This window comes from Vicugna pacos, chromosome 12 (assembly GCF_048564905.1).
Source record: "Vicugna pacos chromosome 12, VicPac4, whole genome shotgun sequence".
NCBI lineage: Eukaryota > Metazoa > Chordata > Mammalia > Artiodactyla > Camelidae > Vicugna > Vicugna pacos.
The window spans coordinates 50,517,141-50,533,044 of NC_132998.1; the positions used below are offsets into that span (position 1 = coordinate 50,517,141).

General features: G+C 34.4%; 1 long non-coding RNA gene across 1 annotated transcript in view; it reads right to left on the bottom strand.

Moving 5' to 3' along the window:
- LOC140700248 (uncharacterized) overlaps positions 1 to 15,298 on the bottom strand; it is a 67,160-nt gene extending 51,862 nt beyond the window's left edge. Inside the window, exon 1 of the long non-coding RNA XR_012078614.1 lies at positions 15,214 to 15,298. This is a non-coding gene — a long non-coding RNA (uncharacterized lncRNA). The remainder of the gene's footprint in view (positions 1 to 15,213) is intronic.
- Positions 15,299 to 15,904: the final 606 nt, after the last annotated feature.

The window sequence follows — 15,904 nt, forward strand, 5'->3', positions numbered from 1 at the left end:
TAATGTTGACCCATAAAAGCAGATCGTAATTTTAAGGTGACAAGTTTGTTTATTTTTATACCATGAGTAGATGAAATAATCTATTTCAATGGCAGTATACATTTCCAAAAGATTTGACGACATTTAATAGATCATTTTCATAATAAGTAAAAATTTTTTTCTTTTGGAGGGGCAGGTTATGAGGTTTCTTTCTTTCTTTTTTTAATGGCAGTACTGGGAATTGAACCTAGGACCTTCATGCACTATACCACTGAGCTAAACCTCTTCACTTATAATAGCACTATATATATATGGATATATATATATCCATATATATATATGGATGGATGTATTTATCTTTCTCCATTTCCCAAAGTAAGATATAGAAAAAATTATAGCAAGCAAGAACCGGTTTATTATCTTTCTAGGATATAAATAAACCACTGAGTGTCTTATGAACTGTCTTTAAAGAAATGAAAAACTTCCCATATTTGGGTTTGCATGAGACTCTTTTAATTGGATATTATGGTTATTAAATATCTTGATATAATATGCACTAATTATACCCAATCTACAGGATCAAAAAGGATGGGATGTTTCTTTCTTTCCAGTCCAAGCTGATAGGTGGTTTGGGGGACAGGAGGATTCATTCATGAGGTGACTCAGATTTCCTTCCTTAGATTTTCTGTTTTCCTTCCTGGTTCAAGTTTGCACAATACAACCACCTTTAAGTTACAGCCCATGTGAAGTTGGAGAGTCATTCAGTAGGGACAATCAGGTTTCTTTTAAGGATGTTACTCAGAAACTGCTTAAGTTGCTTTGTCAGTAGGTGGAACTTAGTCCTGGTCATGACTAGTTGCGAAAGGGCCTGGGACACGTGGTCTCCAACTCTACTATGCACAAGCTAAGACACAAGGGAGTCTATGACTAAAAAGGTAAAAATAAAATTTGCAGACAATTAACAATCCATCTTACATGTGAACTTTTTAACGATGCTAAACTTAATTTAACTTTTTCTTTTTTGTGGTTTTGATTCATAAGGAACATGAGGACATTATTTTTCTCCATGTTCATTAGTTTTCATTGTCTATTACTTTAAAATACTTTTTCTTTGAAGTCTCTATATAGTTAGTTCCTAGGGAATTTTATATGTGTTTACAGGTTTAGACAACAGGGTAATAAATGGTTATTTCAAATATGCTAATATTTCTCACAAATTTTCCATCCTTATAAAATAGACTTCTAAGACCATAGGCCAGTTTCAATAAAAAACAGTGAAATTCACTTGGTTGCATCCTAGTATTATTCATCGTTGCAAAGGCATAGGTTTGTGAGAGTAAACTGGTCTGCTGAAGGACTTCACATGGTTGTAAGCTTAAGGCAAGGATGAGGGGAAAAAGAAAGAAGATGAGGTTGAAAAGATGGGTGAAGCCTAGTGGGTAAAACCTCATGGTTAAAGACTCTAAATACCACCGAATACCTTCAAACTGCTCTCGTGTATCTGGGAGATGAGACATCTCCAAACACATGCAATATGGTATATGCTCATCAATAAAAAGTAATGAGCGTATAACCCAAATATATGTATTTAATGTAGACTATATATGCATATGCTATTCTACTGATGAATGATGTGCATTATAAAGCACATATGAAATAGAGTGTAAAGAGCTAAGGAGAAAAAAATAGCACTTTATTTTATATGGCTATAAAAATGATTTTTACTCTCCAGTTATTTATAAAGCTTATCTTCATATTCTGTATATTCAGTTTTTAAAAATCTTACTGATGACATGAAAGTTATAATTATAAGAAGTTATATTTCAAGTTGCAATTTTATTCTGGGTGAAGTTCAGCCTTCACACTAGTTTCACATAGTCACCTATGAAATCTCTGTTTCATACAGCTTTCTTGTTAATGATGAAAACAAAGAATTTCTCCCCAGGAAGGGGGAATATAAGCCAGACTGCTGACAATCCAGTATGTTCATCAACGCAAGACCATCACCATGCAGGGCAGGAGGAGGGGTTCACAACTGCTGGGCAGTTATCCTCCACCTTCCTACTTACCAGCCCCTGCCTCCCTCGTGTAAGCATGCCCTGAAAAGTCTCACTTTTTCTCATCCTGTTCCATAAAAATTCAACAAATCCCAGAACTCCAAGCTTTCTTAAACTTTCTGAACTGTGGTCAAGGATTTGCTTCGATGGAGATACTGTGGGTCCATTCCAAAGCAATTCTCTCTTTATGGGCATGAGAACAATCTTCATCTTCATCTCCAATATTTAAGTGAAGGTTGCCATTCAAATTCAATTTTTAAAAAGCATTTGGAGTTATTAGTTGTAACCTCTGATTAGAATTTTTCTTTTTCTTTTTTCTTTTTTTAACCATGTGACATGGCTGGGAATTAGCTCATGTAAGAAATATGAGAATTATTTGATATGTTTAAATTACACAGCCATATTCTCTGTGCTTGCATTACTGGTTTTATTTTTTTCTGTCAATTATGGGAAGTAATATAGTTTAAAATGAAATAAACTTAACAGAAATGAATAAAATTTGAGGGTGCCACTGTCAATCTTGCCTATTATGAGATTCCCACTCTTAGGATAACTCAGTTGCCTAAGTACAGGATGTTTCAAATAAGGAAAGGAGCATTGTAATTAATATGATAAATATTAGAACATCCTGGTTTTTTTTGTATTATGTTATAGTTTTTAGTTATAAAGATGAATATGAATAAAAGTGCTAATATTTTTGCTCATCCTTCCATGGGTTGCATGCAAACTTCTTTGGAAACCACTGTTCTAAGCAAAAATTGCTGCCTGTTTATTAACCATTTAGGTTTGCAGGAGATTCTGTATGATTGAATATTCTAGGTATTAAAAATCTCAACATAAGGTACAATAGTTAACCTAACTCTCTAAATAGTTAACCTAACTTCGCTTTCACCTTTATTTGGGAATATCAAATCATTAGCTGAAATAAATTCCAAGGTAGATAATGCAAGTTTTTAACAGTGATATTGCATAATCTTAAATCAACAGCAAACAGCATCTCCTAAAGTAATATCACTGTATATTATTTGGTAGGTTTAATTTATACTGTCTCATGATAACTCTCAATAACACATGAGAAGGTGGCTTCCACAGTTACCACAGACATTTAGTGCTTTCAAGTACTGATAACATTCTCGATCTATTTGTTTGCAGACCCTGGTTCCGTGATGGACTGTTGATGCAGTAAGTGATTCTCAGTTAAGCCTCTGTTCCTCTGTTTCTCGTTTTCTACATCAGCCTCTGGTCAGCCATCAGAGCAGAGCAGTTTCAGTCACTTCTGTCCCCCCGCATCTGTTCTAAGGGATAGCATGCACAGCAAATTAGTGATCTCAAATACCAATCTGGCACAGGTGTTTGGGTCACAAGCTTTCATTCTGAACAAGTAATTGAAAAATAATCTTCACCTGGCCAGAACAAAAAATGAGCTAAAATATTCTGTGCCCTTTTATTTTCAGAGAGGGCTCTATCATCATTTAAGTTATTTGTCTTAAGCCGTTGCTTATAGAATAACTACTTGTTTTATTTTGTCCCTAAACTTTTCACTTAGGGGAAAAATAGAACTCAAGCAGACTTTATCAAGATGCTTATTTCAATCTTAAAGATGTAAATAATTCTGTACTCCTGTTTAGAGAATAAGAAAAGTAGGCATGTAAATTCCTGTGAGAAATTCTATTCACCATCAAATTCAAAATAATTATTTCAAATTAGAATGTTTCAAACCTCAGTCTTATTCAGAGACACTCCACTTTTAACAGTCACACACAAATTTGGAAAACGGCAGTGAAAAACATCTTTTCTTTTTTGGTATATGAGATTCTCAGGATTCATTTCTATATCAAGTATAGCTTTAATATCGTATCTTTTACTCTTTCAAAAAGGTTATCGATTTTTCATGGTTTCATCTCTCAATCAAAGCCTAACATGAAAACTTGTTTGTTGGCTTGAGCCTTGATGTAAAATTTAGTTTAACTCTTTTTCTAGTAATATGTTTGTCAGTGGCACAGCAATTTTCCTGTCACTGAAACTAGTAGACCCTTTAAATGCTTTGCTCACCAGAGTATAAAATTATTGTTTTCTTCATCTTGATTGTTCATGTCAACAAATGCTAATTTTAAAGAAACTTAAAAAAAAAAACCAGTTTCAAGCAAATATACTACATTCTAGACAGTTGAAACTGATTCCTCTTCTGCCATGCAAGTTCGTTTACAATTTTTGAAGTTAAGACTCTAAAGCAGTTACAGGGTAAGAAACATCCCAGGGCTGCTTTAAGTCCTGGCTTTGCACATCCCAGGAGAGACGCAAAATTCTGTGCTGTTGTCCTAGAAGGTTATACATTTCCCTGCTATTTTTTATGTGCCTAACAGAGGAACTAAAATGATGCCTAGATTCAGGAATAAAGCAATTTTTATCCATGAGTTTTTAAAATATGCAATCCCCATCACATTAATTATAGCTTGGTCCCTGTACTTCAGATGACGCTGTTAATTAAGGGGAAAAAAGGACCTTTCAGTGAAACAAATTAATTTATGAAATAAGCTTGATGGACACAGATTTTATTAATTCACCAAACTCGGAAACTTCTCTACAAGCATGATTATCTTATTAAATGACACTTCACAAGACATATACGTTTTGTTAATGTTTTCTAAAGTGTTTAAATGAATGCTTTGTGAATGTTAAAACAGTACTTGGAGACTTTGTAAAATGCCAAATTTCATTTGATGTATTATTATTCTTTTATTGTATTTTTTAAATGTTCAATTTAGCACTTCATAAACATGAAAAGAGAGGTTAACTGCAGAAAAAAAAAAAGAGTCTCTGTTCTGTCAGTTGTAATGTTCTCAGTTTTATATAATATAATGAAATGAAGCTTTCCTTATACCACACCTTTTACCCTCTTTTGCCAGAAAATCTTTTGACGCCATCTATTGCCGCATCAAGGGAGTCGTGTTTGTCACCTCCTCGTTTTATTCTCAGAGTCTTAGCTATAAGAAAGGGCTGTACTTCATACTCAGTTCTAATAGTTATGTTTAGATGGCTGCTAACACATTTTTGATTGGGCTACCAGAATTTAACAGTTGGTAACCCCACTCATTTCTAGCCAGAGGGAGCCATTAACTTTAACGAGGCAGCCATCTTCACATATTTGAATCAGATTGGCAATCAGCTTCCTGGTAATTGGATTAGTGGAATACTATGAGTTTCAAGTTTCCATGCAATTTGCATATTCATACACATCCTGCTTCCCTCTGATTTATAACTCTTTTATATATATTTACATGGCAGCCTTTCAATTTACAAGTGAATGGCCATCCAAAATAGAATGAATGATTTGAGTTAGCTCGTATTTACATAAAATGTTTAAATTTGTAAAGATTAGAGAGATTGATAAATGTGATTTCTTGTTTTCATATACTTACGAAAATAAGGTATATTTTTTATGCAAACAGAACTCATTATGTATACTTTTAATTCTACAGCAAATCAGATTTTTCTGCTGCAATCTGTTTTTTTTTGATATACATATTCCATAATGTTGTGTTTCTGTATATTGCTCTGGAAACTTAAAAGCAGATTCTAGGATTTTCTGTAATAAATTATCAGTTTATTCAATGGAAAAGCTTGTAACTCCTTACTTTAAAAGGGTGGTATCATCCGTGTTCTGTCACATGCCTTCAGACTCTTCCTTACTTCAACTGCCTGAGCTCTTCTAAAGTAATAATTTATTTTAATAGCTGATAGGAGAGGCAACTATAATAGAGTGAAAGCCTTCTAGAATGGGCATACTTAACCTCTACTACAATCTTGAGAGTCTTCTTCAAAACATAGACATGACAATTTCTCACAGGTCATTTAAAATATTAAAAAGTTAATATATTATAAATGTTTTATGCTTTATATGTGTGATATAGTTGTTATCTACTTCAATGTAACAAATTATCCCAAAACTTAACTGTTTAAAACAAACAAACAAAACCTTATTTATTATCTCACACAATTTGTTAGCGTCAGGAATCTGACAGCATCCTAACTGGATAGCCCTGGTCTGGGTATTTCCTGAGGCTGCAGTCAGGATGATAAGCGAGAATTGCCATCTGAAGGCTTTACTGGGCTGGAGAATCCACATCCACATTCACACACATGGTTTCAGTTCATCACATGGATTACTCACTATATGGCAGTGCCCTTTTGCAATTTGGCGATTTTTAGCGTCAGTTTGGGTCAACAAATTGTTTCCCAGAAATAGTCTCTGTGTAAATTAAGTCATGATCTAATGAATTCATTGAATGTAAGTCAACCCTGTAAAAAAAATCACAGTAAAGGCGGACTTGTTGGAGCAAAACAAGATATTCAAGGTAGATGGAGACACTTCTTTCTACCACCCTAGAAATCCTTCCACTCCCAAAGCCACCAAAAACTATTTCTCAGGTGACAAAACTTTTTTTCTTTTTAAATTAAATTTTCTCTAATGTTATATTAAAAGTGGTGATTAATCCTAGTTTTCTCCAGAGGACTTCAATTTATTAACTGCATAATTGAGCCAATATTAAGAATGTTTCTAGGTAGTCAATTTATAGCATAGTACATCTTTATTTTAAATATCAGGATGTAAAAGTACCTTCATAGCCTGCATGAACGTAATATTGGTAAGGGGGGGAGAAAAACACAGACAAACATTTGTATTTTTGTTCATTGGAATTAACTCAATTAATGACTCACACAAACAGATCTTACAAGTATTTTAAAAATCAAGTTCCTATTTCATGCAATTAAAAGTGCACATTTAAATAATAATCATGTTTTTGCTGTGTGAGTATATATTTATAGCCAGCTTCTGCTTTCTTTACAAGGTTATTTAATGCCTGAAGAATTTAATTATACCAGAATACTATAATTCTTTAAGAAAAACAGGCATCATGCACATATACACACATAAAAATACACACATTTTAAAAATTTCTTACACCAAAGAGAAGAAAAGCCAGGAAAGGGAAAAATTGACAAACACCTGAAAATGAACAAAAACAAGTTATTTGAGAATTTCAAGTTTCCTTCATTGTCTATATATTTATACCAATCTTCTGATCCTTGAAACTCTTTCTAACATATGAAAATTGTCATTATTTCAAAATCTTCAATCTTCTGACCATTTCTTAACTATTTTTTTTTCAAGTCAGAAACCCAAATGTCAGAGAGCTTCAAAATGAGAGAAAGGGGGAAAAATGGGACTTGAAAAAATATCAGGTTGACACAAAGGCAGCAGACTGCTATGCATGGAAGGAACCAACCATTTCCTGATTTTCTTCACAAAAAGCATTTCCCTTTTTCTTCTCACTTACAGAGATCCTCAGTTTCTAAAATCTATAACACAAAGTAAATCTAAAAATGCTTTACTGACATTGTTTTAACTTAACAACATCCATGAGAATCAAGTCATTTTTCATTTTGCAGATGAGTGAAGTGATCTGAGAAATTAACTTTCTTCTCTAAATAAACCACAAGACTATTGGTATTCAAAGTTGTAACACTTGATACATGTTATTAAAAACTTGCATTTTTGAAAAGTAATTTTAAATTCGTCATTTGTTTACCTGCTAAATAGATTCTAACATATGTTTCTTATACACACATTTATAAAGAAAGTATATTAAAGAGCTCTCTATGTACCTTCAAAGTTTAATTTATATGCATGTGGTTATATCTAGAAGTTTTATTTTTCTACATAATTCATGGATGATGAACAATGTACATTTTATTTGGAGATTGGAAAAAAGACAGGTAGAATACTATGCCATGTTATTAAAATATATTAGAACCAAAACAACTGAAAAGTTGCTACACAAGTTAAGCTTTTGATGGGATTATATCACTTAGAGTAAAAGAAGACATACAGTTTTGACAGAGGCAAGTTTTGACCCATAATACAAAGTAGGAAAAAAGATCTGAAAAATGAGAGCATTTTCTGTGACACTAAAACTTAAACCTACTTTGAATTGCCTTATTCCAGCTCTGAAAATCATCATTTGTTGCCCCTAGAAAAGCTTTGATTTGGCAAATGGTAAAACTACTCTAGAATGACTTTGACGATGCTTCTACAAATCAAACAATATTTAATTCATTGGATTCAGTTGCAAGAGCCAGGCAGAGCTCAGATAAGAGAGAGATAGTAAATTAACCTGGAAGAGATGGTTTTAAATAAAAAGATAGGAGACTTTACCTATAATTGTAACTTTTCTTATTTATTTGTTTGTTGATTTGTTATTCCCTGATTATTGAGCAGGAATGTAGATTCTAGAAAAAGATAATATCTGTTACAGAAAATGTGAACGAAAAATACTGCAAACCACATCAGTAAACAAAGAATGCTGAAGCCATCAAGTCATCAGCTGCTGCCCCCACCCCCCAGGGAAGACAAGCCTGCAGCCTAGCCTCTGCAGCCGCTCACAGTGGTGCCCTCTGAGGGACTCAGAATAACAAAGGACAGGACACTGGCCCTAGATAGCTAGGTGCTTGTCAAAGGAATGAATTCAATGAGCCCAAATGTTTGCTTCCTCCCATACATAGAAAAGCACTCAATTCTTGAACTTGAGATGCCTGGTTTTCTTTAGATAACAAGCAATCTTTTATTGTTCCCACTACCTGGTCTTTCTTGTAAAGCTCCTATATATCCTAGCTCCTCCCCTACCTCTTGGGAGCAGTCCCTCAGAGCGATCTGAGGGGCTGTCATCCCTGCTGGAGTCCTCCCGCCAAATGAAACGTAACTCTCAGCTTTTAGGCTGCGCATTTATTTCAGTCGACAAAAATAAAGCTACATATTTTCCTCATCTGAGTAGCATAGATGTTGAGCCTCAACTAATATAATAATTAAAAAAAATCCTAGAAGGACTAGAATAGGCAATGCATGATAAGATTAGATACTAGAAGAAATTCTTCTAGAAGGGGACGAACCTCACTCCATTTCTTTATCACCAGAATGCATTTCAAGAGATTTTCATGGAATGTGGTTGGGTGGTTACTGAAAGATAAAAGAATACCTTTCAGTTGAGTGATACGGCATAAGCAAAAACCTTTGACTGAAGTGACTGACAGAAGGTTGAGACAATAGAACTTCAGCTTTGTAAATAAAGGAGTGATGCTCTGATCACAATTTCTAGGCAAGGGGATTCTGACAGTGGGTATGGGATTTCTTCAGTGACATTTCGTATCTAAAGAATCTGCTTTCCTTCAAATACCAGCTTTGACACTGTAATTCTTTGTGGCTAAACTTACCTAAGACTGCTTTGACATCCTGTAAAAGATAAGTCTATAGTCTTTGATCTCTGTGTGTGTGTGTGGGGGGGGTGCCCTTATTTACGTGACAGATAGAAGGCACTCTTGAAACTTGATTTTAATTCTCTAATTTGTTTCTGCTACATAATTTAAATAATTGATTTTTTATTTCTTGTTCCTTTACCCACATTCTTTTTTACTGAAATATTTTTAATTGTCTGTTGGGATTTGATCATTTCCGAAGAGCATTCCTGAAATGGTTTACCTGTTTGTAAACCTAAAGTGAACTTTAAGCTGTTACGGAAACGACAAGCCAGCCAAGAAACAAGCACCACTCGGAGGGTTGGCATACTCAGACGTATTACACCAGCGGGCTCAGAGGGGCTTCTGCTCCGAAGCTCCGAGCACCTCCAAGACGTGCGCATGAGGTTTTATAGGGTAAAGTACAAGCTTTAAAATACAAGGGGTATTCGGCCAATAGGCATGGAACAGCTTTAGCAGCATCATTATCACAAAAGCGGAGGCAGGGAGGCAGCAAACCAACATTCCAAAGCCAGATATATCTCTTTGAAAATCCAGCTGGCTAGCAAAAAAAAAAAAAAAAACACGAACAGCAAACCAACACTAATTAACTTAGATTTACGAGTTAGTTCAGCAGAACTCAGATCAGTATTCTGATACTTAGATTTGTGAGTTATCTTGTTAGCCCAGCCCGGCTCTTTCTTCATAAAAATATCTAATGAAAACAATACCCTACTGGGCTTGACACTACAATTAAGATCAGTGGCAATGAAATGAAGTAGTTAAAAACATATGTATCTAAATCAAAAAGAGTAGCATTTGAATTCTGGATCTATGATTTTAAGCAATCCATTAACTTCTCTGGGCCTTAGTTTTTCCCATCTGTAAAGTCAAGTCTTTCATACTTTTTCCTTAGGTTGCGGACAAGTTTAAGCATTTCCTAAAAGGCTCATAAGTCATATGCAAAATATCACAATAGCTACATTGTTTAGTGTAGAACATTCTATAACATGAAAGATGTTTCATGAATATCCTCAAAGACTTAGGAAATATGCTGGTAATACAGAATTTCCCTTCTGTATTAACTTCTCATAATTTCAGCTTTGCACCTTCCAGAACATCTTGCACTTTATCTTCTCTTTAAATCATAACCTCTTTAGGGATCAAAGAATATGAAGAAAAAAAAATTGGAAAAGAGAAGTAGTTTTGTACCATTTTTATTTTTCCACATTCAGAAATTTGCCCAGGGCCAATCAGACAGCAAGAAGCTGGAGAGTGAGTAAATTATTTCAGCAACAGTACTGTGGACACAGGGCAAGTTCAAGACTTTTACAGTCAGAGAGATCTGTGCTCATTGATGTTCCTAGGTGTAGAATTTTTGGTAAATTGCTTCATTTTTCCAAACCTCGGTTTCTCTGTCTGAAAAACGGGAAGTGTCTCTGTGCTGTATGAAATGTTCCTAGCACATACAAAGCACTCGGAACTTGAAAATCTGGTATCACACAGACGTGAAGGATCTATCGGTGCCAAAATTAACAGCAAGAGTTATGAACGTATGGGTGCTGGGATTTCCCTCAAGCCACGTGTTTAGATGCCAAAATGGGTGAGGTATTCACTCAGATGATGGTGTTCACTTATCAGACAAATCCTAAAATGTCCTTAGCTATATACACTAGAACACGAGGCACAACTCTCATTTTACAAAGAGGACTTTTAAGAAAATGTCAGGTGACACAATTTATTTATAGGCACTATTTCTAGAAAGTTGTTCAGGGTTTTATTTTAGTATGTAGCATAATATTGCTTAACGGAATTTACACAAAAGCTAGTCATGTAGTTATAATGTATTTATTTCTTTGTTTGTTTTTGCCTTTGTCTCCTTAGATCCTCCTCTAGTGGGGAATTTGAATATAAGAAGTACAGACATTTTCTCGTTTGTTTTAGGTTTGTTCTGGGTAAGAGTTCACCATACTTGTTACGGAAACGACAGGCCAGTCAAGAAACAAGCACCACTCGGAGGGTTGGAGCACTCAGATGTATTACGCCGGTGGGCTCAGAGGGGCTTCTGCTCTGAAGCTCTGAGCACCTCCAAGACGTGCGCATGAGGCTTTATAGGGTAAAGTACAAGCTTGGGGTATTCGGCCAATAGGCATGGAACAACTTTAGCAGCATTATCATCACAAAAGTGGAGGTAGGGAGGCAGCAAACCAACATCCAAAGCCAGATATGTATCTTTGAAAATCCAGCTGGCTAGCAAAAAAACATGAACAGCAAACCAACACTAATTAACCTAGATTTACAAGTTAGTCTAGCAGAACTCAGATCAATCAGTTTTCCAATACTTAGATTTGAGAGTTATCTTGTTAGACCAGCCCAGCCTCTCCTTCACATTCCTAGACTTGTGAGTTATCTTGTTAGACCAGCCCAGATTTTCCTTCACATACTCAGTGGCAGTAGGCTGTGTGTGTGTGTGTGTATATATATATGTGTGTGTGTGTGTGTGTGTATATATATACACACATACATATATGGTTCACTGGGTAAGCATACATATGCTTACTGTATGAGTATGTATGTTAAAAGCTTTTAATCAAATAAGATACAAATGAGTTTTACTGAGCCAAATTTTAAACACTGCTTAATTTCAAATGATGAAACAATTGAGTGCTACCTAGAAGCCTGCGATAATTTGATTAGTCTATTTAATGATGACCATCTAAAACAAAACAAAACAAAAAAACAACCAAAACTCCATATTTCATAAAGGGAAGAGAACCAGATTGAAAACCTGGAGAACTGAGTTGAAATTTTGACTCTCACACTTACTAGCTATTCAACTTAAGACAGATTCATTAATTTTGCCCTATGAGCCCTATGTCCTATTAAAATTGAATTAGTATTACCTGTCCTTGTCATTTAGTGAGAAGTGTGAGAACAAATTAAAATAATATCTGTAAAACTGTATTTTACAATGGAGGATGCGTTACAAACGTGCATTTTCTGTTTAAATGATCATAAAAGTAAAAGAGGGTATAATCATTTCATGATATTCTGGTTCTTTCTGAGTCTTTCATGCATATATAGGAGAGAAGAAATCAACTGTAGAGCTGGTATTTTACTCAGAAAGTACAAAAATAGGAAGAACAAGATTTAGAGTCTTAGGGGATAAAAAAACTGTACATTTCATGACTCTACAGAATTACCGATAATGCTACTCTGAAATCTGATGGAGCCATGAATTTTGAAACATAATACCTGTCAGCCTCAAAACAGAATGAAAGTCTATAAAAAGAAACCCTTGCCCTCTGCTGTTACCACTAGTTAAGTTTGTAATGAATATTAACTATCATCTCAGAATGAGGAAGCAAGTAAGGATCCTGGTTCTGCATGAATTGCGGTGATTATCCTGTTTTCGCCCCCTGAAGAAGTCATGGCATGCATGATTGCATTCCTTACTTCATTTATTAATATATGCTGGGCTCAAAATAACAATGAATGCAGAAACAAGCATGGGTTTTACTTACAGAACATATAACTAATGCAAAACTGAAGACTGACTCATGTAAGTGATTAATAAATAAAAACATTCTATAGTGCCAGTAGTGCAAGGGTTGATTCTTTACCAGTCTAATTAAAGTCCCGAATTCCAGAGAGAGTCATATTAACTAGCACAGATAATAGTGTCTTTACTATTAACAGTGTCTGCCATTAATGAGATGGAATCACACTTCTGAAATGATTCCTTATAGAATCCAAAATAACCTTCTTTTCCTTGAAAGAGCAATTATTTTTTTCCATCTGGTGTGGCAGGCTTATATGGGAGATGATACACATAAAGTGTAGCGGTTTGTGATATTTCATTAGCTGAGCATGGATATTAATAGCTAACTCTTGCTGCCAGCTGCTTTTTTATCTAGTTTGCCCCATTTACCTCTTTACAATGAGATACACACACGGTAGGATCAAGGTAGAAAATTAAGCAGCATGAGTCTGAAGAAAACCCATTATAAGCATTATCTAGTTACTAATTAGACTCTAGCACACCCTCATCTCCAATGATTAATGCACTCTCAACAAAAGAAAAAGGGATTCATCCGGTACATGAAAGAGATTTGGTTAACGTTGCAATTAATCTTTCCATTTATGGGAGAAAATTGTTTACTGCAAATTTTACTAACATAACAAATGTAGATGAATTATCCTAGATAGCAGTCAAAATCATTTCAAGCTATAGTCTCCCTGTGTTTCAGTATTGATTAATTTGATCTAATATTTTCTTGATATATTGGTTTCTTAACGCTCAATTACAGCAAACAGCTAGAGCCTTATCGTACATCACTAACATTAGCAGAAAAATCACGTAACTACTGCTTCTTCTAACCAGTTATACAGTTTTAAAAACACATCTAATTCATTCTTGCAACAAAAAACAACAAAATAAAAAAAAAAAATCTAAAGTGACATACCTGTGAACCTAAGACAAACAATGGTGATGTTGAATGTGAAGACAATCACGATCAATAAGTCATTCTTTCTATCATTTCATTCGCTTGAATTTGTTTCCAATTCAATTAACTATATGGCAACATGAATGATATTCTAGAGATACAAAGAGTCACTGAAACTATTTATGAAAAGGAAACTGTGTATAAGTTATAATTAATGAGTCTTTTTAAGGGATTATTTTAACTGGGTACTAATACCCAGTTAGTATTTGCCATTATTAATGATAAATTTCTCATCAAATGATATTCATTCCCAGCAATAAATACCATTTTCTGAATCTCTCCAGAAAAAAAAAAGTTGTTTTTAAACGAAGATGGTATACTGCATTGAATCATGAGTATTTTCAAAATGTGTTTAAAATACATTGCTTCAGTAGAAAACAGTAATGTCAATTAATGGTATCAAGAGTGATGTTATTTGAAGAGATAGTCTCTGATTATACTATGGTCTTAAGGCCGTTGATACAACTTAAAAACAACTATTTTTCCTTTGTAATGTGGCAAAAATCTTCGTCTAAAATATTAAATCCTAATACTGGTGAGCTCACTTTTTGTTTGTAGTATATCAGAAAGATAAAAATTTAGTTCATATTCCCTTTTCTCCTCAAATAATTTTTATTCTGTCTATATACACTGGATATCCTTATGTAATTTTATCTAATATGAAGAGCCTAAGTTACTATAAAAAGACTTATCTAAAGTTAAACAGTAACTTGTGGCAGATCCAACAGTTCATTTAGAATTGCATGCTTCCTATTTGTTGTATGATTTGAGTAAATTTATTGCTTCATTTATTTATTCATTCATTCACCTGGTCCTTCTGTAATCACCTCAGCATTTATTGTGTAATTACTTTATCCCTAAGCCCACAAACATATCTGGGAACTTGGAAGAACCAAGATTGTAATACTGGTGGCAAGGAAGTTTGGGAAAGAAATGTGGATGATGAAGAAATTTTCATTGTAGACCCGGACTGAAAATATGCATGTTTTAAGTGAATGCTCATTAAGTGATACTCACAGCAAAAAACGTCCCAATAACCAAGTGACAAAATGATCTACCCTGTAGATGTTAGTAAGACTTTTCTTCAACTACTACACTGCTTACTAAGTGGGCTAATGAACAGAATGTATGTAGCAAGAATGGAAGCAATGCGTGGGCTCATTAATATGTTTTGCTGTTTTTTTTTTTTTCTTTTCCTTAACCAAAGCTGACTTGGCTACCACTACGATGAGGTTCTTAATGACTTGACAGGACCCAGCTATCTGCAATTCAGAGCCTTTCACGTGGCACCATACTGTGGAGGGACCAGCCTGCCTATCATTGGCAGGTTGATTATATTGAATATTATCCACCATGGAAGGGACCCTCTTTTCACTTACCAGTGAAGGGATGGATTATGGAGGTGGATTTTCCTTCCTCACCCTCATTCTGCCACCATTTGCATCTTTACTGAATCCTCATTCACTTATATATCTCACAGAATATTTCTTTGATGAAGAAATTATTCTTATAGAAAGAGAAAAAAGAAAATAAACTCATGCTTATAAGGTTATTAGTTTTACCATATTCCTCATCACCCAAAAACAGCTGGCCTGAAAGCGTGGAACATTCTATAGAACACTCAGTTAAGATGTTCTAAGGGGGATGACACTTTGGGTTTGGGATATGGGACATAGGCTCTGAACAAAAGATGAGTAAATAGTGCCATTCCTCCCAGAGTTAGAAATACAGACCCAAGGGAACAAGGATTACAAGCTAGAGTGGCAGTTTCCAATAAGAATTTCTGGCCAATTTTCAAAATATTGATTTTCTTACATATAACATTTAGACTTCCATTATTTTAAAGATCTTACAATAGTAGTGAAAAAATAAAAACCTTCCATCAGAGGATTCAAAACATGTTTCTATTGAATTTACAATCTGTGACTGCTAAATGGTAATATTAGCTAGGGTTTTTCAGATGAACAGAATCAATTGGAGATATTAATATCTATCTATTAATATATATATACACTATTAATATATGTATATATATATATATATATATACACACACACACACACACACACA